The 24,613-nt window shown below is 39.9% G+C and overlaps 1 long non-coding RNA gene across 1 annotated transcript in view; it reads right to left on the bottom strand.

Moving 5' to 3' along the window:
- Positions 1 to 17,929, bottom strand: part of LOC128316057 (uncharacterized) — a 289,792-nt gene extending 271,863 nt beyond the window's left edge. The window contains exon 1 of the long non-coding RNA XR_008299478.1: positions 16,955 to 17,929. This is a non-coding gene — a long non-coding RNA (uncharacterized LOC128316057). The remainder of the gene's footprint in view (positions 1 to 16,954) is intronic.
- Positions 17,930 to 24,613: the final 6,684 nt, after the last annotated feature.

Genomic DNA, 24,613 nt, shown 5'->3' with positions numbered 1-24,613 from the left:
ATCAGGAGTCACGGTGAGTTCTGAGAACAGACTGTCCCTTTGATCAGATCCAATGTTGATAAGCCGGAATTTCTTTCAGGTTCCGAAAGGTCAGAATCAATATGGGCCCAGGGTAAAGAACTTTCACTGTTGTTGCTTACACTGACCTGTCTTAGGAAAGTATAAAATCCTTTTGAGGCTTTTCTTTGCTAGTGTTCACCATGTTAATGCCACCACAGAACTCAAAGCAATAAAAAATTAAACCATGTGCCATTGTTCAAGCACCATGTCCCCCTGCTGCTGTCTCAAGGAGGCCTGTGTAAATGCTTTTGCTTTGTTTTTTCTTAGTCCTTTCCTATTCAAAATACCATGCCTTTCTAACAAATTAATATAGCAAGTCATTTTCACCAATTGAAAATTACCACTATAGGACAACTCTTTGCAAGCAGCTGATGAGGCAATTGTAAGGAATGAGGGATGAATTCTAACATTTATACCCTGTCTGATTGATTAAGATTTATAACTGTAAACCTGCAAGCCTGTGGCTTATGTATGCAAATGTGGGGCCAATTAGTGATTCACCTGCAAGTGCTAATTAAAGGGCCTGGGGTGATGGATTGCCACAAAGCCTGCAGACTGGGCCTGGCTGTCCAGCAACATCTATTCCCACACAAAGGACAGCCCAAGGAGAGAATATCTGAAGATTAGCTCCCTAAAGAGCCATCAGAATTTTATATCTACTAATTTGGAAGGAAAAAAAATAAGTTGTGTGGGAAAATGTAATTATAATGCAGCTAGAAAATAAAAACAGGCAAAGCAAACCAAGCATTGTTGCATCATTAAAGGAGAAAATAACCCTTCTGGGTAATTTTCCCATGGAATTCAGAACAGAAAAAAAAAATTGGAAAAAGGTTTGGAAGAAACCACATGTGATTCTTTCCCCTCCAATTACAACAAATTTCCACAGTTTTCAACTCAGCAAAATGCCTGAACCAAAGCTTGGCAAATAGCAGAGAATAAAGTTGTTAATAAAATAAAAAATTTGAGACCAAGTCTTCTAGACAGCTCTGTTGAATAGGTTCTCATATTACTTAAGTTAGGAGATATTTATTCAATTTCTGACTTCCAGTTTCAGCTGAAATGATCTAATTAAAATTCAGATTCAAATAAACCAACAAATAAAAATGCCCTGCTTCTCAGAGTCCACAGGGTGCATGGACCTCCAGTTCCCTCTGATATCAAGTGCTAGGCTATCCCTTCCTTTTGTCACCCCTTTGGCTCCATCACAGACACACATTACCAAATCACTGCTGTGGCCACAGTGCTTTATGATCTACTGTCCCTCAAACCCACATCTCTTCATGATTCTCATGCCTCAGCCCAAAGCACAACCACAGGATCAGCAACTTGGACCAAGGACCAGGCCTGTGGCCACACAGACCTCACCTTCAAAGGGGTGCTAAATGCAGGGTCTTATTTGGTCAGAAGCATTTATTCCAGGCAGCCCTAGAGGGTTTGGGATGTACCAGGGTTCCTGCTGAATGGCTTTCTGCATATGGCATCCCAGAGGTATCAAGAGCCTAATGAGGTGTCATATAAAAAATACTCCTTAATGAGGTGACCTCAGAGGAGAAACAGCAGGTGGGCAATGTCAGTGCGCTCCTGGCAGAAAAATCTAGTAGATGCTCATTAGGTTTACCTCATCAGTAAATATCACTACCTTGGAGAAAGAAGAATAACACTTAGCCAAGGTATGTTGAAATTCTCGACTGTTAGCCTCACAGCTACATCACCCGGTCTCCTATTTGCTCAGCCTTATTTACAGTCCCTTATGTCCAACTTGTATACTATCGAGTCTTAATCTCTTTAAGTACTTTTTATAGTAAAAGCATATCTTTACAGCAAAAATATATCTTCCCAGATTAAATGTATTTAAATATTTGCTGAGTGCCTACTCTGTGTCAGGTGTTTCTTGCTGCATTATCTCCATGAATCTTTCCAACAACAAGATAGGATTGTGCCTTGCTTTAAGTCATTAAATTTTCAAGTAGGAGAGCTGGCATTCAAGCTCCAAATCCAGTTCTTCCCATTCCACTGCAGTTGCCACCCACTATTTGGAGACCCATTTTCTCCCTTTCTCCACTTTTCATTTGAATGTGCTTCCGATGCGTTTTGAGATCATCGTTTTGTGGCTTGCTTCATGCCTCTGTTTTTGCTCTTTTTCTCAGTTTTCTACACTTCTTTCTTTATACTCTTGATTCTTTACCCACCCCCTTCCAATCACTTTCCCTTTGACACTAGGAACCCCAAATCCTCACATCAAGTGAAGATACACAGACTTCCCGTACTGTCTATCATCCTCACCTATATTTAAAGAAACTGGGCAGCAGAGAAGTTACGCAACAAATCCAAAGACCTGCTAATAGTCGAAAGTTGGACTCAGTCAAGAAACTAATGTGAATTCTTACCTTGATATTATTTCTATCTCCGAATTTTTCTCACATGCTCCTTAATCATAATCACTCAGCTCAAGTCCACTGTTCATCAATGAAGTTTTCCTGCATATCTCTAACCCCACCTGTGCTGTATTGTCCAACACTTTTCAACACAGATGCTCCAGACTTGAATCCTTGAGGCCAGAACCCTCAGTTTATTGTCTTAGTCATCTCCAGTACTTGGCACTGAGCTGGAGTTCCATATATGATAATTAAACAAATGAACGGATACTGTTTGTTCTAGATGTCTTCACAGGTCCCAGCATACGCTTCCCTATTCCTACCTATTTTAGCTTAAAGTCCTCCCTTACTGGAATACTTGCCCCCAAACCCACCATTCTCATGGTTTATTTTACCTGACTTTAAATAACAAACTCAGAACTGTTCTCTTTCACAGAGCATTCAGTTAACACTTCATTTTACCTGGATTTTTCTCATCCCTGGGCCCCTACATGAATGACATCTACATAACCCAATTTAGAATTCAATTACATGCCATTTTGCTTCATTCATGCTAGTTTTGTCATTAGATCTTTTGGAACAAGTGCCAATCGTTATGTTACGCTAACTAGAGTTCTGTAGCTTTCAAAGTACTTTTCTCACCTGATAATATCCCTTCAATCCTCTCAGTAACCCCAGGAGATGGGGGAGTCTGCACCTACCTAGTTTTGTGTACCTGAGAACCAGTGCTCTTCTTTCATCTGCCCTTTGGTGGTCAGCACTAATACTCATGTCAAGGATGAAGAACTGACATATACATTCAGTAGCAGTTACATTTTCTCTTTAAGCATATGTTTTTGAAGGGTAGCAGAATATGCCACCCCGAAATATGCGTCTTTGGCATAAGGATTATTGTGAGTTACGGACAGAAGCTCTAAAACAGAATAAAATTTACCACTTTATAAGGGAAGTTTACCTTAGAAAGAGGACATGTACCAGAAAGAGAGCTATTACCAGAAATCACTTTTTCACCTGAGAGATTTATCTGCATGGCAAGGCAACATTTGTTTTTGTTTTTTGTTTATTTATACTGAGATATAATTGATTTATAATATGACACTAGTTGCACATGTACCACATAATGATTCAATATTTGTCTATATTGTGAAATGGTCACAGCGATTTATGTAGTTAACACCCATCACCTTACATAGTTACAATTTTTTTTTTCTTCTGATAAGAACTTTTAAAATCTATTCAGGGAAACCTTTGTTTACCAAACATTTCTTCTTCTCACCACGATTTTCCTTGCCTTGCCAGGAATTGCCTTCCCCACTCTGAAGCTCAGACTCCTATCCCTTTCCTTGTATATGAGCCTCAATCTTCTGGCCGTCTTTCAAATATTATATCTTTTGGGGTTCCTTTATGTATGTAATTAACTTTTTTTCCTCCTGCTAATCTATTTTTACAAGGGGCAGAGTAGTCTCAAGCAAGAACAATGAAGAGTAGAGATAAAATTATTTTTCCTCCCCTTCACTTGTGGCATGTATTGTCCTACCACTTTCCTAATCATTATTTTTCTATCCTTCATTTAATCTGAATCCTCTATTTCCCCTTTATCTTTGTCACAACAAATTAAATACATAATGGGTCTAGATTTCCCAAATTTGGCCTTTAGGTCATCAATTCATTACACAGCTGGAATCTTAGGGTAACTAAGATGACTAACATGTATCCACTGTCAAGTAGACTTTTAGCATTTGGTCAATTAGGCTGCCTAAGATTATCCTAGCACCACTTGGAGAAATTAAAGGTACTGGTGCTTGTTCCACCATAAACTAATATGAATCAGATTGACTGGAACTCATTCCAACATATGTTTTGAAAGAGCCTGGGCGACAAAAGTTCAAAAGGAGCTCTTAAGAAATTCTTGTAAAAGCATTTCTGAAGCTGTTGCCTGGTGGCCTCTATTCAGATCAATAACCAATAACCAAAAATTAAGACCAATAATGGTCTTGAATTTAAGGAGCCCTCTACTTTGACTGAACACACACCAATATCCTCATTCTGTCAGTGGATTTTATTGTTTGGGAAAACAGCTTTACATTTCAAACTTCTTTTCCTCCTTATTCACTAAGCATATGCTCTAACAAAAATTTTTAGTCTAACTGCACTTTTTATAAAATGCACTCCTGTACATATTGTAACATGCAATCACCACGAACACTGCTTGGTTTGAAGACAAATCGGGGTAGCCTAATAGAATAAAACTGATGCAAGAATTTAGGTTTTTAAAAATGAAATCCTGCAACTATCCTGTATGATACCATAATTGTAAATACATGTCATTACACATTTGTCAAAACCCACGGAATATACAATGCCAAAAATGAACCCTAATGTAAATTATAGACTTCGGGTGATAATGATGTATCAGTGTAAGTTCATTGATTGTAACAAATGTACCACTCTGACACAGGATGTTGACAGTTGGGGAGTCTGTTCATATAGGGGGGTAAGGGCTATATGAGAAATTTTTGTACCTTCCAATCAATATTTCTGTGCATCTAAAACTGCTCTAAAAAGTAAACTCCATTTAAAAATTAAATCAAACTTCTCTTAATATATATACACATAGGAACATGTTCTAGAAAACTTGCGTTTTTTAATAACATGTCAGAAATACTCACGCACATTGATTGCAGATTGTTTTTACATTGACATCATAACATTTCAATGAAAAGAAAACAATGAAAATTCTGCTCCAATACAAAAAAAAAAAAGCCAAGAAATCCACTAAAAGAATTAAGTCTGATTCCCAATAACAGTGGGGAAACCTAAACAAATTCAGCCAGCATATGGTCAATTTTAAATTTAACAAATACATCTTCAAGATTTACTGGCTTGAAGAGATGAGTTGTAGGAATTGATACTTGCACAGCCTTTTTCAATCTTCAGCTATAACCATCCTTTAGCAAAGAACACTTTCTTTTATTTTCTGCCTTTGATCCACATGGACCCAGGCTTACTACCTGTCAACAACCTCTTCCATGCAACCAGCAAGTGAAAACCCTCTGTTGATAAACAGCTCACAACCCTTGTCTACAGCCTCAGAGCAGCTCCTTTCTCAGGCTCTCCACAGGCATAAAGGACCAGGCTTTATCATGGGCAGTTCCAATAAAGTAGCTGCAACCAATTTATTATAAAATAGCTAGACAATAACCCAGACAGAGTTGTTTCTCTTCTGTTATTATATCTACTCCTCCCTCAGCACTGACTTTCTGAAGTTCCCAATGGTCTAATTTTTCAAGTTATTTGTCTACTTCCAACTAACCCTGGTAGAAGTTTCTAGTGATAAATATATAATGACTGAACTGAGTCTTTCCTGGCTTATTCATTCATCCTGAATTATTAATTTTCCAAACATGGTCTTCCTGGGGCTGCATTACTTATTCTTTCAGCTCCAGGTGGTCAAGACCTCACATCTGTATTATCTTTGGAATTACAACAGTAAGAAGGAACACACAATGGCTAGAAAGTAGAGAGAAGGAAACCTGCCATTCTCAGAAAAAGGTCAGAGGCCATCACTTATCCCAAATACCTAAAGACAGTAAAAGGGAAAAAAAAGGAGAAAGAAAAAAAGTGCATAGGCCGTTAATCCATCACTGTAAACACAGTAAAACTATCATAAGAAGGCCTAAGCTTATTTAAGGAAGTTTCTTTGCCCATCAAATAAGAGTCAAGACTGATTTTATTGGAGTAGTGACAAGCCTTTCTCTTAGTCTGGAAGATAATTTAGAATCTGTACCCACAATTATCCTGATTTTTTGTTCCTGTACCTCTGAACAGAAAGAAAAAGCCCAGGGGATAAGAAGTATTTAGGCAGCAAAGAATATTAAGCTCCTTTGATAGGAAACCTGTAACACTTCTCATCTTCTTGTTCCATCACCAGCTCTTCATTTTAGGAGTTGGAGATAAAAAGATCTTGGGATTAATCAGAATACAGATCCCATGTAATGCATTTCATGTGTCTTCAAATGACTCCTACTATTTCCTAACATCTTAGGGAAAGTGGTCACAGCTGCTGTGCCTTTCGTATGTCAGAAACCTTTTCCCCAGTCCCTGGTGAATTTGTTTGTTTGTTTGTTTCCTAGGCCACATTCAACATTTACCCAATTAACTAAGTCTTTAAAACTTCCCCTACCTCTAGGGGGAAGGGAATGGGGGTGCAAATGAAACAAGGTTGGCCATAATTTAATAATTGTTGACTCTGAGTGATGAGTACAAGAGTTTATTATACTATTCTCTCAACTTATATGTATGTATATATACATATACATATACATATATATTTGAAATTTTACCTAATAAGTTTTCCATAATAAAAGTTTAACCCTCCATCATCTTAGTGAAGTGCTATATTTTAAATAAGTTCTAAAAAGTATCTCCCAGAAAACATTATAGAATCATAGTTTTTCTAAGCAATACAGCAGAGTCCTTCCTTGTCCCTTACTGCAGGTAGTTCCATTTACATGCTCTTTCCTCACCTCTGCTCTGACCTTCTTTTGCACTTAAAAAACATAACCAGCTGTTTTGACTGTTGGGTTGTGAATTATTAGTTCTCTGCCTCCCAATATTGTGCATTTTAAAAGAGGCTAGGAAAAGCAAACCCTACTTGCCAAGTGACAAGTTAGTATGGGAGATCATCTGTGGGTAGGTCTTCTATAGCCCCAAAGTAGTAGATGCCATTGGTGCCCTGCCCAGATCTCCTTCACCAGCCAGGGCATCACCTCTTAGCTGCCACGAGTGTTACCCCAGAGGGATGCTGGTCAGTGTTTAACAACTGGCTCTTGGTGGGGGTATAAGAGCCCCCAATTTGTGGCTTTTGTTGATTTTCCAGGTGCAAATGCTCTCATCAAAGCTATCAGGGTGAAGTCACTTAGTGGGGAGTCGGGACACAATACACACAGTCAGCTCTTGTGAACTGTAGGAGCTGTGACTCCAGCACATCACTTGATGCACACAATTCACAACTGTTTTTTCTCTGGAGAACTGCCCCCCTCTTTCCTTCCCACTCCCACTAAAGAGAGTCACCTCCCAGACTTTGTGCAGGAAGGGCCTACAGACGATGACTAACTGATATAGAGGTACAAACTCCCAGCCACCTTACCCCAAGGAGGAGGGTCAACTACATAATGTAATTTATTCATCTTATTTCTTGAGACCACATCATTGCCTTTCCTACCCAGTTCCCCTCACTTATTAGCAACATTTTTGTTTTCCTTAAAGAGCACGCCCTCAGTAAATTGCATGCAGCTGAATGCTTGTCTCCAATTCTGCTTCTAGGGAATTTAACCTAAGACACATTCAAAACATACCTCAAGAGTTAAATTTCCCCAAACTTTCCTTCCAAAGGAGTCTTCCATTAGGGGTCTAGTGCAATGAAGAAATACTGTGAATCCCAGAAAATCTAGAAGTATAACTTAGAGCATCCAACTATAAACCCCACATTTTTGAAATATTTCACAATAAAAAAATGCATGCAAAAATTTAAATTATGTACCATAATATCTGTGTTTAACATAAAAAATGTCTTTGTTTCCCCCTAAATTCTTAAGTAGAATCAATGCTCCAAAACAGTGGGCTATACTGGTCCCATGGCTGTTCCATCTCTAGGAGTAGGCATGCCCCAGTCTGGAAATCCTATACAAAGAAGTAGGGGAGGTCTACGCTCAAACCACAGGCGCTCAGCTTCCCACTCTACAATGTGTAGTGTGCTTTGCACACTGTCTCTTCAGCACTACAAGCTCTTAACAGACCTACTCCAAACACAGTATTGGTAAAATCCCCATTTCTCCTTTAGTTTAATCAAAAAAGGAAAGGAGAGATGGAGATAGGTCAAAGGAAGGAATTCAATCACTTACTGGTAAAACTTAATCTGTCTAGTCTTCTGTTTTACAAATGACAAAAACTAAGATTGAGGACATGAAGTTTAGTTTGCTGAAACTCCAGAAATCAGTTAAAGCTGGAGCCAAATTCCACATGTCTCTGGGTTTCCAGGCCAGGGGTCTTTCTGCCTGCCCAGCTTCTGAGAACAACATTGGTATCAGTACAGGAACAGAAAGATCTGAAGACATGGCCACTCAGTTAAATGTCTCTGCTGATTCCCCAAGGTTGGGTAGTGGTTTATTTAGCAAGGCAGTCTTCAGACTCCGAGTGTTTCCGAGTGAGTTAGAAACTGCCTCTTCATCCTAAAGGAGACCTAAATGAGAAGTGTCTGGTTCTTCCCAGCTGTAGTCCCTTGATAATAAATGGTCAGAGTATGCCCTCTAGTGACTTTCTGCTGCCTGTTCAGGCAATTTAGAGACAGGAGGTGGTTGTGGGAGAGGAGGAAGAGAAGCTGGACTCCTGGAAACGGTTTTCTCTCGCAACAAATGTGGTGTGGGTGTTCTGTCAGCAAACTGTGGCGGAAGTCGGGTGAAAACGAAATACAGGGCTACGCCTCTGTTGCATTTGCCTTTTGTTCTGTAACAGTGACTATAATTCTCTTTAATTGCACAATCATTTCAATACTTACTCAACTCCTATTATATTAATACAAGGCATAGAAACAAATTGGTAGGCATAAAAATCTCTAACACAATTTTAATTTAGGCATATCCTTTCCTGGTTTACTGTATAATATGATCGCCATTTCCCAAGCAAATGGGCAAAAGCCCACCCATAGGTCCTCAGAAAGGAAGCCCATCTTCTCAAGGCCACTGCCACTTTTTCGTGACACATATTTGAGAAAAAGAAAACCAACACTTGGGCTCCAGGATATACCCCTTAAAGAAACTGAAAGGAGCACTGAGTAGGAGAAATGGGAAGAAGAGAGACTCAAATGCAATTAAAGGTTTTCTAGGACTAGGGTCCAGATACGTTTGTCCCTGTTAAGCTGCATACAGATCAGAACTATAAAATGCTGGGTTTGGAAAGCAGAGCATCTCTTTCAACAGTCCCTCACACCAGGACTAGTAAGAGCAGTAACTGTCACTTGTTGAGTATTTGCTAGGTACTCAGTAACCTAGAGTGTACAGACTTTACATGGATTATTTAACAAGTAAACATAGGAGAAAGGAACTACTATTATACAGATGAGACATGGAGATATTAAAGAAATTGCCCAAGTTTCACACAGCCACTAGCAAAACCAGAACCACATATCAACCAGTTTGTCAACCCCCAAGCCCATATTTTTAGCCATCCTGACATACGGCCTGTACAACCTTCCTAGGCAGCCATCCTGTCCCTTCTTGTTGAATTTCTCCAATCATGAGCAAATCATTCTATTCTCTAACAGCTCTCATTGCTTAAAGAAGTCCTGTTGTCCCACGTCTTGCACCGTTTGGTCCTATTCCACTTTTCTACCAGAACTATGCAGAAGGCCAATTCCTGTTCTGCTTGATATTCCTTTAAATACTTGAAACCAGGTGTCAGGTCACTAGCCCCATCTCCCAGCCCTCTTTTCTCCAAACAGCCCCAGATCCTCCAACTCCTTCTAGTTTCCCAGACTTTTCACTATCGGGGTTTGCTCTAGCTTGTCATCATCTCTCCCAACAAAATGAAAACACACTGTCTAGTGCTGAACCACTCTCAGTGGTCTTACTATAGCAGAGCAGAGTGAGACTATTATTTACTTGCTTTCAAACCACATTTCTAATTAAAGGCGGCCAAAGATCACTTTAATTCACACAGCAGCTATGTCACATTGACAATCAGACAGAGCTCAGAGTCAACAAGAATCTTCACACAAAGTGAGATCTCCCCCAGACTATAAATGCATGCCGCGTGTTTCACTGAAATGAGGATTTTAAACTTCATATTCTTATTTGTTCCCATTTCCAAATTTTCCTCTCTATTGAGATCATCCAAACCTCACATCAAGATGTGGAAAAGGCAGGGTAAAAAAATGGAGCCTGAAGACTCCTTCCTGAGTGCCCTTTCCATATCACCATCAACTAGCCATGAATCCTACCAGCTTAACTATCACTCAGCTCACATATCTTCATCTTTCCCACAAGGACGTCACAGAGACTCTGTCAAATGTCTTCCTGAAATCCAGACACATTTTGTCTGTGGCATTTCCCCTCCCCACCAGTCTCTCCTCTCTATCAAAAAAGGAAATGAGGTTAGTTGGGCATATCTTGTTTTTAAGCAAATCCACATTTAGTGAATCCATATTTATATGTACCAATAGGCTCAAGTGGGATATTTATTTCAGAAAATACGAAGTTCCTCCAAGAAACTGAATTTTAAACAGATTATAAAGAATCAGTATTTTAACTACATTTTTCGTTTCATTTTTAAAAAAGCACTTGATAAAAATGTATTTTCAGGACCATCAATATCATCATGGAACTTGGCACTGGTGAGAGTGAAAACACCACTTAAATACTACATTTCCAAACCACACTCACACTTTGACTACAACTGCCTTAACAGGGTTAGAGCATTTTCTGCATCATACCTCCACCAGAGAGAGAAATCTCACCAAAGCAATTCGCTACTTGAGCTGAAATCTGCATTTAGCACACTTACTACTAAAAGTACATTTAGTACTTTTAGAACTGTCATTCTGGATACAGTGAAAGTTGACCTGGCACTGAAAAATTTCTGTATCATAGACAAAGATTCCATTGTGTAAGCATGCCATACATACCTTAAACCAAAAAACTGGATGAAGATGGTTTAAAAAGTATATTACTTATTAAAATAATATAGCACTTGGAATATATTAGGCATGTTCTGAGAGCTTGACAAATGTTAACTCATTTAATCCCCATAACACCAACAACCCTTTATGATGGTTACTTTTATTTTCTTCATTTCAACAGAAGGGAAAACAAAGGCACAGAGAGGTTAAGTGACTTGACCAATGACACACAGCTAGGAAGTGGCCAGGAGCACCCACAGGCTGCCAAACTCAAACAAACAAAAAATCACAGACATTTCATTGCCTCTCTGAGCATTGCCAAAAATGTCCTAATCACTTTTATATTTCTCTTTACATCAAGTGGCAAGGTTATACTCATCTTCATAAAATAATAGATTAAAAGGTAGAGAATAAAAAAATTAAGCAACTCATGGCTAGTTTTAGTTTTAAATTCTTGTATCATTTAGTTTCAATTCATTGACTTTATTTGACCTCGTGATCCCAATGTCTGCTACACTGCCTGGTCCTTGGTAGGTACTAAACAAACCTTTACTGAATTCAATTGATTTCTTTTTGAGACATTTTCAAGCTGCCATATGTAAAGGTAGTAATAACAGCCCAACATCAATCTCAAAATACTTCCCAAGTCCTATTAGCTTGCCCTCTTGCTTACAAAATATTTAGACTTGTATTTCTGTAAGCAGGAGTTAGGATATTTGGCCTCACAAATTAGATTACACATTAAAAAATTAAAAGGGGTGCCAGACATAAACCCCAATAGAATACCTCAATGTGGTTACATTTTACACAAATTTGAAATGGTGTAATACTAAAAAAAATTAATAAAATCTCTTCATGGTCAAAATCTGAAGTAAGGTAAATCCCCCAAATTTAAGTTCTTTTCACGATAACATCATTTCAAAGCCAGCAGGCCAAATGAATTGTAAAACTGAATTGAGGCTATTGCCTAAATATTGCAGGTTTTGAATTAGGTGAAGTTTTCAGGGCCACATCCTTTTCATTAAAGGCCACGGGCCTCTACCCATTACCAAGGGGCAACACAAATGAGGCACTACTTTACAGCTTGATGGTTGCAGTCTTGGAGGCGAAACAGACTCAGAAGCCTCAAGCCACAAAGCTGCCCTCCACTTCTCAAAAATCTATGGGGCTACAGAGAAGAATGCTGGAACCCATAATGTACAAGGAAAATTAAGCTGAAGAGCCTCATTACTGATATGCACCTATGTGTCCAAATGTCAGTGGTGACAGCCCTGAGATGACAGGTCTCCGGGAACTCAGAGGACCAGTTATCCACCAAAATATCCAACGTCCATAAAATCATAAGCTCTCATACTTCACATGGATGAGAAACCATGACTCTTTCAGAAGACACACTGTCTGAGGGCAAGAACTGCCAACAGATAAACCAAGTACTAAATGACCAAGTGCACCAAGCCTGTTGCGCTCCACAGCAACGTCTGGAGATGCCCCCGACCAGCCCCACACCGCCAGGCAAACACACTCAGAGCCAGCTAGGGAATGGGGAGAACAACAGTCTATCATGTCCCCTCCTTCATCATATGCTCACTGGAATTGTTCCTGGTCCCTATTTCATGGAGTCATGAGAAAGCAAGAACAGGAAAAGAAGCCTAAGAAAGGAACTGGGGTAAAGATTAGGGGTGGCAATGAAACTAATAGGGCTGGAAGTCTTCTACATGTATGTACAAATCTGAAATAACACATTGCTCCTTTTCTTTGGTTTTATCCTTCCAGTAGCCTTCCTAATTAGGAAAAAACTAAATCCAGTCACTTTTGGTGCCTGTATCAACCTTGTAAGACACACTAAATTTTCCCTGTAATGCATAACTGTCAGCCTTCCTCACTCATCTGAAGTGATTTTTCCAATTAACCATGACAGGCATTTCACTCAGGCCCCCTATTCTAACTCAGAGGCCTGGGCCTGAAGAATGAGACTTCAGGCGGCTGCTGACACTTCTTTTGTCATACAAGCTGCTCTAGACAAACAATATTGACTACAAATTTGTCAGGACTTTCTATGACCATCAATCATTCCTGCCCTTTTGCCTTCTTGTGCGCCCCTGAATTTCCTCTCACTCCTACCCTTAAAACAAAACAAAATAAAGCAAAAAAACTAAAATCCCTCAAAGTTTGAGTCAGTACACATCCCGGCATATCTGGAATTTGAAGATTCATTTGCTACAAGTAAATGTACCCCTTACTAGGAAAATCCAAAGTTTAAAATGTTATACTGACTCAGAGATGAACACTCTAAGGTCCACATCAGAATGCTTGGGGTGTTTTTCATTCTCATACAAGATCTCAGAAAGTACAAGAGAAACAAAGGTTTAATTCACAGATCCCCAAACTGAACATCTTCAATGATCAGAATTATAGATTATAGGAAAATAAGGATCTATGGGAAACCAGAGTGTGCGTCCCCACTCAGTTTTTCTCCAAAAAATTCTGAAACACTGTACTGACCAAAGTTACAATGCATTAACCAAACAAAGTGCCCCTGAGGGACCAAATCACGGCAGTGACCGTTAGTTTGCAACCCCTGGCTTGGTGCACACACACACACACATACACACACACACATCACACACATCTAGTACTAAAACTCCTCTTTTCTCCCCTATGGACACGTGTAGATATTTTTTTCAGACAAAGTTAGATTAAAGGAGAAAGAACAGAAAAAATAATAGACTCTCAGTTTATATTTTGCTCATGCAGGCATGACTCAGAAACCTCAGTTTCTGCTAAAAACAAAAACAAAACAAAAAACAACAACAAGCTCCTACACCTATATTCCTTAATATTAATCAGGATTCCCACAGCAGCAAAAACTTTAAACTCTGCCCCCATCTCTACTCTTTGAGCACTGAAGCAATGCCAGCGGCCAGAACCACAGCTCTCCCTACTTAATCCTTAAGCAGCCAGGGGTATAGTTACTCCTTCTTAGCAAAGGCAATGACCATTTCCCAGGGCTCCTCTGCAGGGCTCAGATTAGGACAAGGGCCTCCCCACGGCGGGCTCTTCGGAGGTCCGATTTGTGTCTACTGACAAAATGGCTAATACTAGCACTAGAACTTCCAAAGTTACAACTTCCCTCTTTTGATTCTTGAATGAGAAGGAATTTGGTTGTTTTTTTGTTTGTTTGTTTGTAATTAAAGTTTAACACTTTCTTCTTTCTCCAAGGTTTTCTCAGTTCACATGCTGGTTGTCTAGTGGCTCAGGTGACAGGTTAACAGAGATGGAACACAGATACCCTTTTACTTACTGCCCCCCTCCTGCACCTCTGCCACTTGTAGACACAAACCACCTTTTTTTAAAAATTTTTTAATGTTTATTTATTTTTGAGAGAGAGAGAAAGAGACAGAGAGTACAAGTGGGGAGGGGCAGAGAGAGAGGGAGACACAGATCCGAAGCAGGCTCCAGGCTCTGAGCTGTCAGCAGAGAGCCCGACATGGGGCTTGAACACATGAACCAGGAAATCATGACCTGAGCCAAGGTCAGACACTCAACCAACTGAGCCATCCAGGCACCCCACAAACTGCTTTGATATGGTGAAATATCAGCTGCTTCCTCAGCACGTTTGGGGGTATAAACGCAATGTCTGTTTCACAATAAAAGTTAAAATCAAAATATTTAAAGATAAAGCAGAAATTTCAAAGCACATCTAGTTAACATAGAAGCTAATTTCATATTTCCCCTCCCCCCCCATTTATGAAAACAACTGGTCTCAAACTGATGTAGATTCAAAGCAGGGGGTAGGTGTGGGGGTAATGGGTCTCAGGATTTGGCCCTTTGGGAGCTGGTGCCTGAACCACAAAGAAAAAGGATCTGGCCTGAAGCCAGTGGTAGAATTGTCATAAAAGACAATACGACCAATTTGTATAATGGGGGAGAAGTTAGGCAACCTACTAAAAACCACAGACCTAATCTACATTTTTAAAACTTATGACCATGCCTAGAAAAGGCATGCTGTGCTGTGTTCTTTTAAGTCTCAGAGGTCAATCTCTGCCCCTTGTCTACTCGAGATATAAGTGATGGTGCCCAAACTGACACAACTATCAGAATAACACAGAAAGAAAAACTTTTTTAAAAAATGAAGATTCCCAGGTCTCACCCTTGGCCTACTAAGTCAGAAATCTGTAGCATGAGAAAATTTTACCAAGTTATCCCTATGAATCCAATGAACAACCAGACTTATGAATCACCAGGCAAACATATGGCACAGAAGTCAATTATCTTACTCCTCTATCCAAGGCAGACATTAATAATCAATACCAGTGCTCCTTCCCACTGAGCCTAGCCAAAGACACAGAATCGTTCTCCGTGTGGAGCTCCAGGTAGCTACCACCAGTCAGTGAAAGTTGGCTCACAAACTGAAATCTGTCTGCCATCCCCCAGTGAGAGTCAAGCAGCCCACCCACATTTTGTGCTCAGTTGTACCTTTTAGCCCAGCATCTAGAACATCTCATCGGAAAATTCTTTTAGGTTTACAAAATCTTTTGCAAATACCTGATTTCCTTTGAACCTCCCAAAAACCATATGAGGTGAGATGGGCATGTACTATTACAGATTTGAGAGGTGAGGAAACTGGATGTCACAAAGCTTTCTCTTACCCAGGATCAGAGCTGATGAAGAATAATGACAAAAAAAAAAAAAAATCAATCCTGATCTCTTGCCTCCCAAGCCAGCATTCTTCTTTCTAGATCAAGCTGGGCATGGGGTGTTAAGGGCAATATTACTACCTGAGCCTAGCAAGAAAGAGACAATAGGGTGAATGGTGAAGAAAAGGATACATAAGGCCCAAGAGATTTAATCAATTGGCCAAGGTCACAAAGCTGGAGAGGCAGAACTCTAACCAGGTCTTACTCTAAATTCTGTGCTTTTTCTGCTTACAGTGTAGGGATCTCACACCAGCACACACTAGAGAAGGCCTCTCCTCTTCTCTCCCCTCCCCTCCCCCAAACTCCCTCATTCCTGTTCCTCCTGCCATCCTCTCAGTCTATTTCCCTCTCTTCCACTCTGACATGCTCTCAGCCACAAATACCTCTCCACAGCCTGCCCCTCCTGCCCCCGAAACTCCCTTCCAAATGCAGAAAGGAAACCGCCCAGCTTACTCAGAGCAGCCTCAGCCAACTGACTTAAGATAAGACAAGCACCTTGGCAGTGAGATGCAAATATAAAATTGCAAACAGCTTTTGAAGTTGCAGCTCCATAATCTTCTAAGCCAAAGAAGAGGGCTTTGTGTCCTCTCCCTCTCATCTAAATCAACACACCAAAGGACTGAAAGGAGTCCAGCCAGCCTTCGGATGTGATCTCACAAGCCTGCCTGCCACACACATGCATTTCCAGCCTGTCGCCTGAGCAAAGCTCACATGTGACTTGTCACCACTTGATACAGGGGACATGTTTCTGTGGAAATCAAAGGGAAGGGATGTGATTTGCTGCTCTTTCATGTGTTCAAAATGCCCTACTGATATGGCTAGGACCTTATCTCTTTAAGAAACTAAGCACTGTCAAGTTTAGGAGAAGGTTGCTGAGGGTTTCAGAACACAGGTGCTGCTCAGAATCCCACCTACCACTTACTAGTGTGTAACCTTGGTCAAATTACTTAATACAATAGTGACCGCCCCCCTTTACCTGCAGGGGATGGTCCGAGACCTCCGGGGGATGCCTGAAGCGACAGATAGTACTGAACCCTGTATATACTGTGTTTTTTTTCCTATACATATCTATGACAACGTTTATTTTATAAACTAGGCACAGTAAGAGATTAACAAAAATAAATAATAAAACAGAAAAATTGGGGCACCTGGGTGGCTCAGTCGGTTAAGCATCCAGTTCTTCATTTCGGCTCAGGTCATGATCTCAGGGTTCCTCAGTTGGAGCCCTGTGTCGGGCTTCACTGACAGCACGCAGCCTGCTTGAGATTCTCTCTCCCGGTCTCTCTGCCCCTCCCCCACGTGTGCTCTCTCGTTCTCTCTCAAATAAACTTAAAACAAAATAAAATAGAACAATTGTAACAATTCATGTAATAAGAGTGACGTGAACGAGGTATCTCTCTTTCTCAAAGTATCTTATACTGTCTTTCTCCTTGCGAGGATGTGAGATGATAAAAAGCCTACGCGGTAAGACGAGGCGGGGTAAATGACTTAGGCAACGTAAGGTAGAGTTAGGATACTATTGACCTTCCAAAGATTCGTCACGAGAATCACCCGCTTTCAGACTACGGTTGATACAAGGCCGGCACCGAAACTGCGGAAAGCGAAACTGCGGATGAGGGGACTGCTGTATCTCTCAACTCTACTTTTCCACCTGTAAAATAGAAATCTACCAATAGTACTTTCATTATAAGGTTGTCGTAAGTATTAAAGTACTTAATCCACGTAAAGAATTTAGTACAGTGGCTGGTACAGAGTAAGGAATAAGTATTAACTATCACTTTTCAATTTTAAAGAAAAGGGGAAGATTCAGGACATGTCACATAACCTTTGGACTTTATTTTTTCAAGTTTGTTTCTTTACTTATTTTGAGAGAGAGAGGAGAGAGAAAATGAGAGAGTGCAAGCAGGGGGAGGGGCAGAGAGAGAGGGAGAAAGAGAATTCAATTCTTAGCAGGCTGCGTACTGTCAAGGCAGAGCCCATGGTGGGGCTCGGTCATGACCTGAGCCGAATTCAAGAGTCTGACGCTTAATCAACTGAGCCATCCAGGTGCCCCATGGACTTTAGATGGTATCTCAACAGGTCCCTTTAGTATTTTAGGGTCACAAAAAATAGGTTTAGATGGTCAGCCATAAAAGTCATAAAAATGTGTGTGTTAGCATTTTCACTGAAATGATTGTGCTGTGAAAATTAATAAAACTTATTTCAGAATTAAGTCAGCTTAAAATAACAGTGCTGAGATTGTGCATGATTTTTTAGCTTCTTTATACATTTCTATACTTTCCAAGTTTTCTACAAAAAGCATGTATTATTATTTTATAACCAGAAAAATTAAAACAAAAATGCATATATAGTGAAATGAAGCAAAATATGTCTTACAGTATATAAACACAGGTATCTACAGGAAACAGCAATTAAAGAATAAATAAGAATAGGACGATTGCATCAGACTTCCCCTACTGGCCCAATTTCTTTTGGAAATTTTTAGAAACCTCAATCTCCAAATCCAAATGGAAATGGGCCTCAGACATTGCTCAGATAATATCGGCAGTACTTTCAGCCCAGAGAAAAGCAAAACAAAAAATTTGTTGTAATTGGAGGCTACCACTTGAGCTAGTTCCATTTGAGGATCAATAAAGCCTCAGCCACACAACTGTTGCACAAAGATACACAGACCAGCACACAGACAGATGCACATACACACACATACTCCTTCTCACACACAGACCAAACACTGTTTCATTTTCATTGCTTTGTTCATATGGAGTACTAGATGGATATTGGCAGACCCTATTTCACTTTTGTGCACTCTGGGAATTTCATCCCCCCCTTCCTCCTGCCACTTTCAATAGTTAGAAATGTCCCCAACTGAGGCACTGTTTCACTGGGTAAAATATTAATTCTCATAAGTGAAAAAGGTGCTAGTGTCCTATAAGCATGCAGAGCAAAGTTTAAAAGCTGATGTAAAATAAAACATTTTGAAATACTCATATAAGAAAGATCAAGGGGAGCCTGGATGGCTCTGTGGATTAAGCATCCAGCTCTTGATTTCGGCTCAGGTCATGATCTCACAGTTGGTTCGTGAGTTCAAGCCCCACATTAGGTTCTGCACTGTCAGTGCTTAGGATTCTCTCCCCCTCTCTCTCTGCCCTTCCCCTACTTGGGTTCTCTTTCTCTCAAAAATAAATAAACATTTTTTAAAAAAGAAAGAAAGATCAAGATGTGTAGTGAATTTAATCTGCTCTTTGGATCTATTAACAGAGGGACAAGCTAGGTTATTTGGCCCAGAAAAAAAGTCCAGGGAACCTCAAATGTTGGTTGTTGTTTGGTGGTAAACTCAGAACCTCTGGTAAATTTAGAATCTCAGCCAATTCCAAAATTGGAAACTTAACATATTTTTAAAAATGAATAAATGCCAAAACACTGTTAACAAAAATTAGGATATGTTTCATATACTTACATTTAGCAAGTAAATGTTTTTGACCCAAGATTAATTTTAATAACCATATGTACACCTTCTTTTAGAGCTTCAGAAGTCAAATTTTGAGGCCCATCATTAATGTGAGGCTAAAGTCCAATGATCCCCTCTTCCCAACCCTGTGACAAAGCTGAGCAAATCTGAGCAAAGAATAGGGTGAGGGCTGTCCTTTAAACGTTGATCTGCACTCAACTCCATTACTCTGGGTCCTGGATACATCAGAGGTATGGGAAACTGACAGGCAGGATAAGAGACCTTGAATCAAGGGCTGTGCAGACCTTATTTGGCCCCTGAGCCCGTCTTTCTAAAACTTGGACTGACGTGACATTCAATATAAGAAAAACCTATCCTGAAAGAACTTTCTCTGCTCTTTGGTTACCAAGCTCCCAGTGGCCTCATTCTCTTCTCCCACCTGCCTCTAGATTTTCTAATTTCCATACACAACAGATTTGTTCTAAGGCCCCAGCATCTAAAGACATCAAAGAGGGGAATTAGTTCCTCCAAGATGATGATGAGTGGTCTTAGAACCAGTGTCTCTCAAGTTGCACTGGGGTAGGAAAAACTAAAATGATCACAGCAGCTTATGTAAATGTATGTCCACAGGATGCAGATATAATTACATACTCAGAGCTTTATTGGACATCAATGTGATGATTACCTGACACAAGGTACCCTGAAGCACAGAAGCAGAAAGACAAAGAAAAGGCCTCTGGAATTTCTAACTTGTGCTAATAATGAAAGCGAGATAGGGAAGATGATGCACGGGCCTTCTGTGAATGGTCTCATGACAAACTCATCCCTTCCTCTGTTCAGCACATAAAAACAATAACTCGGCAACTATTAATCTCAGATTCCCACATTCTCCATAATATGGTCTCAAAATGCCTAGTGCATAGTACATGTGGTAAATGTTAGCTGACCTACAGTTGAAAATGAGTTCAAGCTTAGATTCAGAAATCCTTTTTAATTCTTGGTTGGTGAGTTACCCACTCAGGTCTCCATATGCATTCAGTTCTTTAATAGGCTGGTCTACATGTCATCAGAACATGAGGGTTATATTTATCCACTGCTCACCTCTCCCCTCACCCATGGCGCACGCTCGCACGCACATGCACACACACACACACACACACACACACACACACACACACACACACACACAATCTTCCCAGTTGTAAGAACGCTGTTTCCTGTTGTTTCACTTTGTGGTTTGGAGGTTTGGAAATATATTTTTTCCAGGAAAAGAATCACAGGAAAGAAAATAGAGAATGATGGATCTATTTAATTTTAAAAGGAACAAAAGTGATTCTCCAAGGAAAAAGGGCGGTCTGGGATTAATAAAAGTCCATGCCCACCGAAAAGTAAAAAGTCAAAAGGACTACTTCATTGTATCTACGTGTTTTTACAAAAATCAAAAAGAAGACATGAAATTTGCTCTCACATGAAGAGAGGTGAACACAATGCTATTTAGTTCAGAAATAAAACAAGTCCACACCACATCTCAGTAAACGATTTTAGCAGCAGAGACGGCCTACTGAGAAGACTGGTCCCAGAGTGGTGATAAGCATCCACCCCATCTCTCTGCTCAAAGGACAGAGTTTATTCTCTCCCCTTCTGTAGATTCACACTTCCAAATCTCAGACACTCACCTAATTGTCTGTTTTGTAAGCAAGTCTCCAAAAGGATAGGTTACTGAGAGATGGCCACATTCCTTGAAAAATTGCAGAACATAGGCACTTTATAACATTCCCTTCAGTAAGGATTGTCTGTGTTCCAGCAATACTGACCCAGGATTTGCAGGATATCTATTGTGAAAGCCTGGGCAGCCCCACTGGTCACTGGTCCCCCTCAAAATAGATGAGAGGTCACTGCTGCTCAATGAGTTACACCAGCAGGACTTGGCTAGATTGCTTCTCATACGCTCTCCCCTATCATGCTGTGATCACTGCCTTTTAAAACAGCTTGGAGCAATTTAAAAATGTATCAAAGGCATCAAGTTTATCATTAGACTAGTGTTCTCTGATAAAAAAAAATAATAGTAACAACAACAATAACAGATGGTTGCTTTCAAACAAGCTGAGAAAAAGAACTTTACTTTTTTAAAAGTTCTTTTTTCTTGGTCCCAGAGCACTTTGTACTTCTCTATTCATCATGCATTTTCTAACTGCCTTTCCACATCTGTCTCTTCTACTGGTTGATAGACTTCATAAGAGCCCTGTCCCATGCTTATTCATCTTTATATCCATAGAGCTTTCAGGGTAGGTAGAAAGTAAAAGACTCTCAATAAATGTTTAATAGTTGGAAAAATGTATGAGAAATTAGTGTGCACCAGAGGACATACATCAGGAAACATCCAAAATTTTGAGATAAAAATGAGACAGCATCAAAATAAAATTTCCCACAGCATATAATCCAAAGATGATGACAAAGGACTCCATTATTCCCTAGATTTTGGCACTGATTCATTCCAAATAATTACAGGAGTATTTAAAAGAATGTTAAAATGCATACCTGTCATCACCAACACTATCAAAAATGCCGGTCATGTCCAAAATAGCTACAGTCTGTGTGACCAGGAAGAGTCATAATAAGGACTCTGGAGGTGATATTGTCAATGTCCCTGGAAAGTCTGGAAATCATCCTCTCAAACAGGAGGGCTTAAGGAAACTGAGGGCAATTTGCTCTCTTGACCCCAGGGTTAGTATTTTCCTATGGGCAGGAAGTTGGAAGAGGACCCTGAGTCGGCCAGGCTTCTGCAATGGTGTGAAGTGAATGAAATTTGTCTTCACCTCTTAACTGTCCCCAGCTGACTCTGATCTGTCCTTAATAAGCACCCTGGGAAATTCCAATGAAAGAATAAGTCGTACTAAGTTATAAATAACTTATAATGATTGTATAAATTAGTGCCCCATGGTATTTGCCTTTGTGATAGGAAGCAGTATTGTTACTCCAAGAAATAATAGTGAAATCGTACAATTTCTACCATCAATACAGCAAATATACTTGATCATCAATATATTTGAAGGATGACAGTGCCAGCTTGGAATTCAGAAAGTAGCTACCCACTGAAATAGCTACATACAGTTTTTTAACTTCAGGAATACACAATTCAGGCATTGGATCACCTGTGGCTAATCCTGTTGGAAAAACTAAACACCTCCACCTCTTCCAGGAACTGATAACCAAAAGGTTATCAGGCTTCAGACACTGATCAGTGATTCTCTAGAGACCCCAAGTGGTCAGAACAGGTACTCATCTTTGTAATGAACGGAAAGACGGCAGGACAAAATTAAGACCTATAACTTGGTTATCTTTATTAGAGAAACATTTGAAACTTTCAATATTGGTAAATTTGAGTCATTTACTTTCATACTTTTGTTTCTTTCTCGTTTTTCTTCTTTTTCTATGCTATAATCCCATTTGGCCTAAATGCTTTAGAGGGCACTAGTCCTTGTTGGGCCCTCGTCCATTTTCCTCACTTTACCTGGGTTGTCCACACAACAAAAATCACCTTGCCCTTCAAGGGATCCAATCAAGCCTGAATTTCTGCCATGCATTACAAGGTCTCCTACATCTTGTTTCATTCTGATAGTCACCTGGTTTTTTGTTAGCTGATTCTCATACCAGCATACACTTTCAGGTAAGTACAAGAATATGCTACTGCTGCTTGAGATTTCCACCCTTATTCTGAAATGGACTATCCCAGGAGATAAAATTTTAAGGGCTGGATTCAAATTACTCTAGTTTGTTTGTTCATTGTGGAGCTCAGGAAATACAGTCATATATATATGGAAGATTCTAAAAGAGTAGAATAAACAATGCCAAAATTCACAGGAAATTTAGGGATGACCCTTCCCAACAAATAAAAAATCATTTCCACAGGGGTGCCTGGGTGGCTGAGTTGGTTAAGCATCTGACTTCAGCTTGGGTCATGATCTCACAGTTCGTGAGTTTGAGCCCCACATCGGGTTCTGTGCTGACAGCTTGGAGCCTGGGGCCTGCTTCAGATTCTGTATCTCCCCCTCTCTCTCTCTGCCCATCCCCTGCTCATACTCTGTCTCTCAATGTCCCAAAAATAATAATAAAAAAATCATTTCCACATATTTATAGTAAAAGCAATATAAGTATAGTACCTGTTTTAACATGTACCTTTATTATTTATACATTTTAGTTGGCAATTGTTTTCCTCTTGAAAATTTTCTTATGCAACTACTAAAATTACTTAGATATATATCACATATTAAGTATATATGCTCACCAAACTGTACTAGGACATTTCTTTGGCATTATATTATAATTCCTCCCGGCTTTGAACTAATCACACCTCAGTCATAGAAAGAGGTGAATCACATCAATAGGAATAGGTGAGGGCTGCAAGCACATCATTTATAAATCTTATCTAAGCTCCCACTTCACCTTGAAGTTCTAGTCCAGGATCACAAACAGGTTTCTTTAATTCATCTTTAAAAATCCCCACTTCAGATGAAGCCCTTTCCATTTAATTCTGAGTGACCTAGATGTGAAACTGAGAGTCAGGCCAGTGATAGAAGCAGCAGGTCCAGAAGGAACTATTTAATTTGGACCCCCATTTGGGCAATCTGCTCTTAATCATAGAAGTATATGACGTCTCAGAAGACCTATCAAATTAATGGCTGGTCCATAAAATAAATACATGCATAGTTACAAATGGCTAGTTAATGGATAGTTGTGTCCTAGGTATGTATGGTATCAGAGAGCTTTTTAATCAAAGGCTCAAGGAGAGGGGGTAAAAAAGCATATTGCCTTTTGCTTTGGTTTGCTTCCTCAGATCAGTCCAAATTGGAAATAGCAGAGAGAACTGAATAATACTTAGTAATATCTTTATTGTGTAGTTCAAATCCAAGACGATAATCTTAGTGTAAAAGCAAGCTAGTTTTTCAGCCATTGTGATGGACTGTGTTTTATTCCTCCACTTCATGCATTGAAGTCCTGCCCTCCAAGATGATGGTATTTAAAGATGGAGCTCTTAGGAGATAACGAAGCTTAGATGAGGTCATGAGCATGGAATCCTCATAAAGGGATTAGTGCCCATATGAGAAAAGACACCAGACAGTTTGCACTCTCTCCCCTCCATGTAAGGGCACAGCAAGGAGGTGATCATCAGAAAGATGGTTTTCACCAAAAACTGGCCATATTGGTACCCTATCTCAGACTTCCAGAACTGTGATAAAGTTAATTTCTGTTTTTTAAGACAGCCATTCTATGGCATTTTGTCATGGTCCAAGCAGACTAGATAGCCAATTGCATACACGATGCACATACCACCAGTCTAGAAGTTAATCCCACCAAGACC

Source organism: Acinonyx jubatus, chromosome A1 (genome assembly GCF_027475565.1).
Source record: "Acinonyx jubatus isolate Ajub_Pintada_27869175 chromosome A1, VMU_Ajub_asm_v1.0, whole genome shotgun sequence".
NCBI classification, from domain to species: Eukaryota; Metazoa; Chordata; class Mammalia; order Carnivora; family Felidae; genus Acinonyx; species Acinonyx jubatus.
This window is presented reverse-complemented; position numbering and strand designations above follow the sequence as displayed.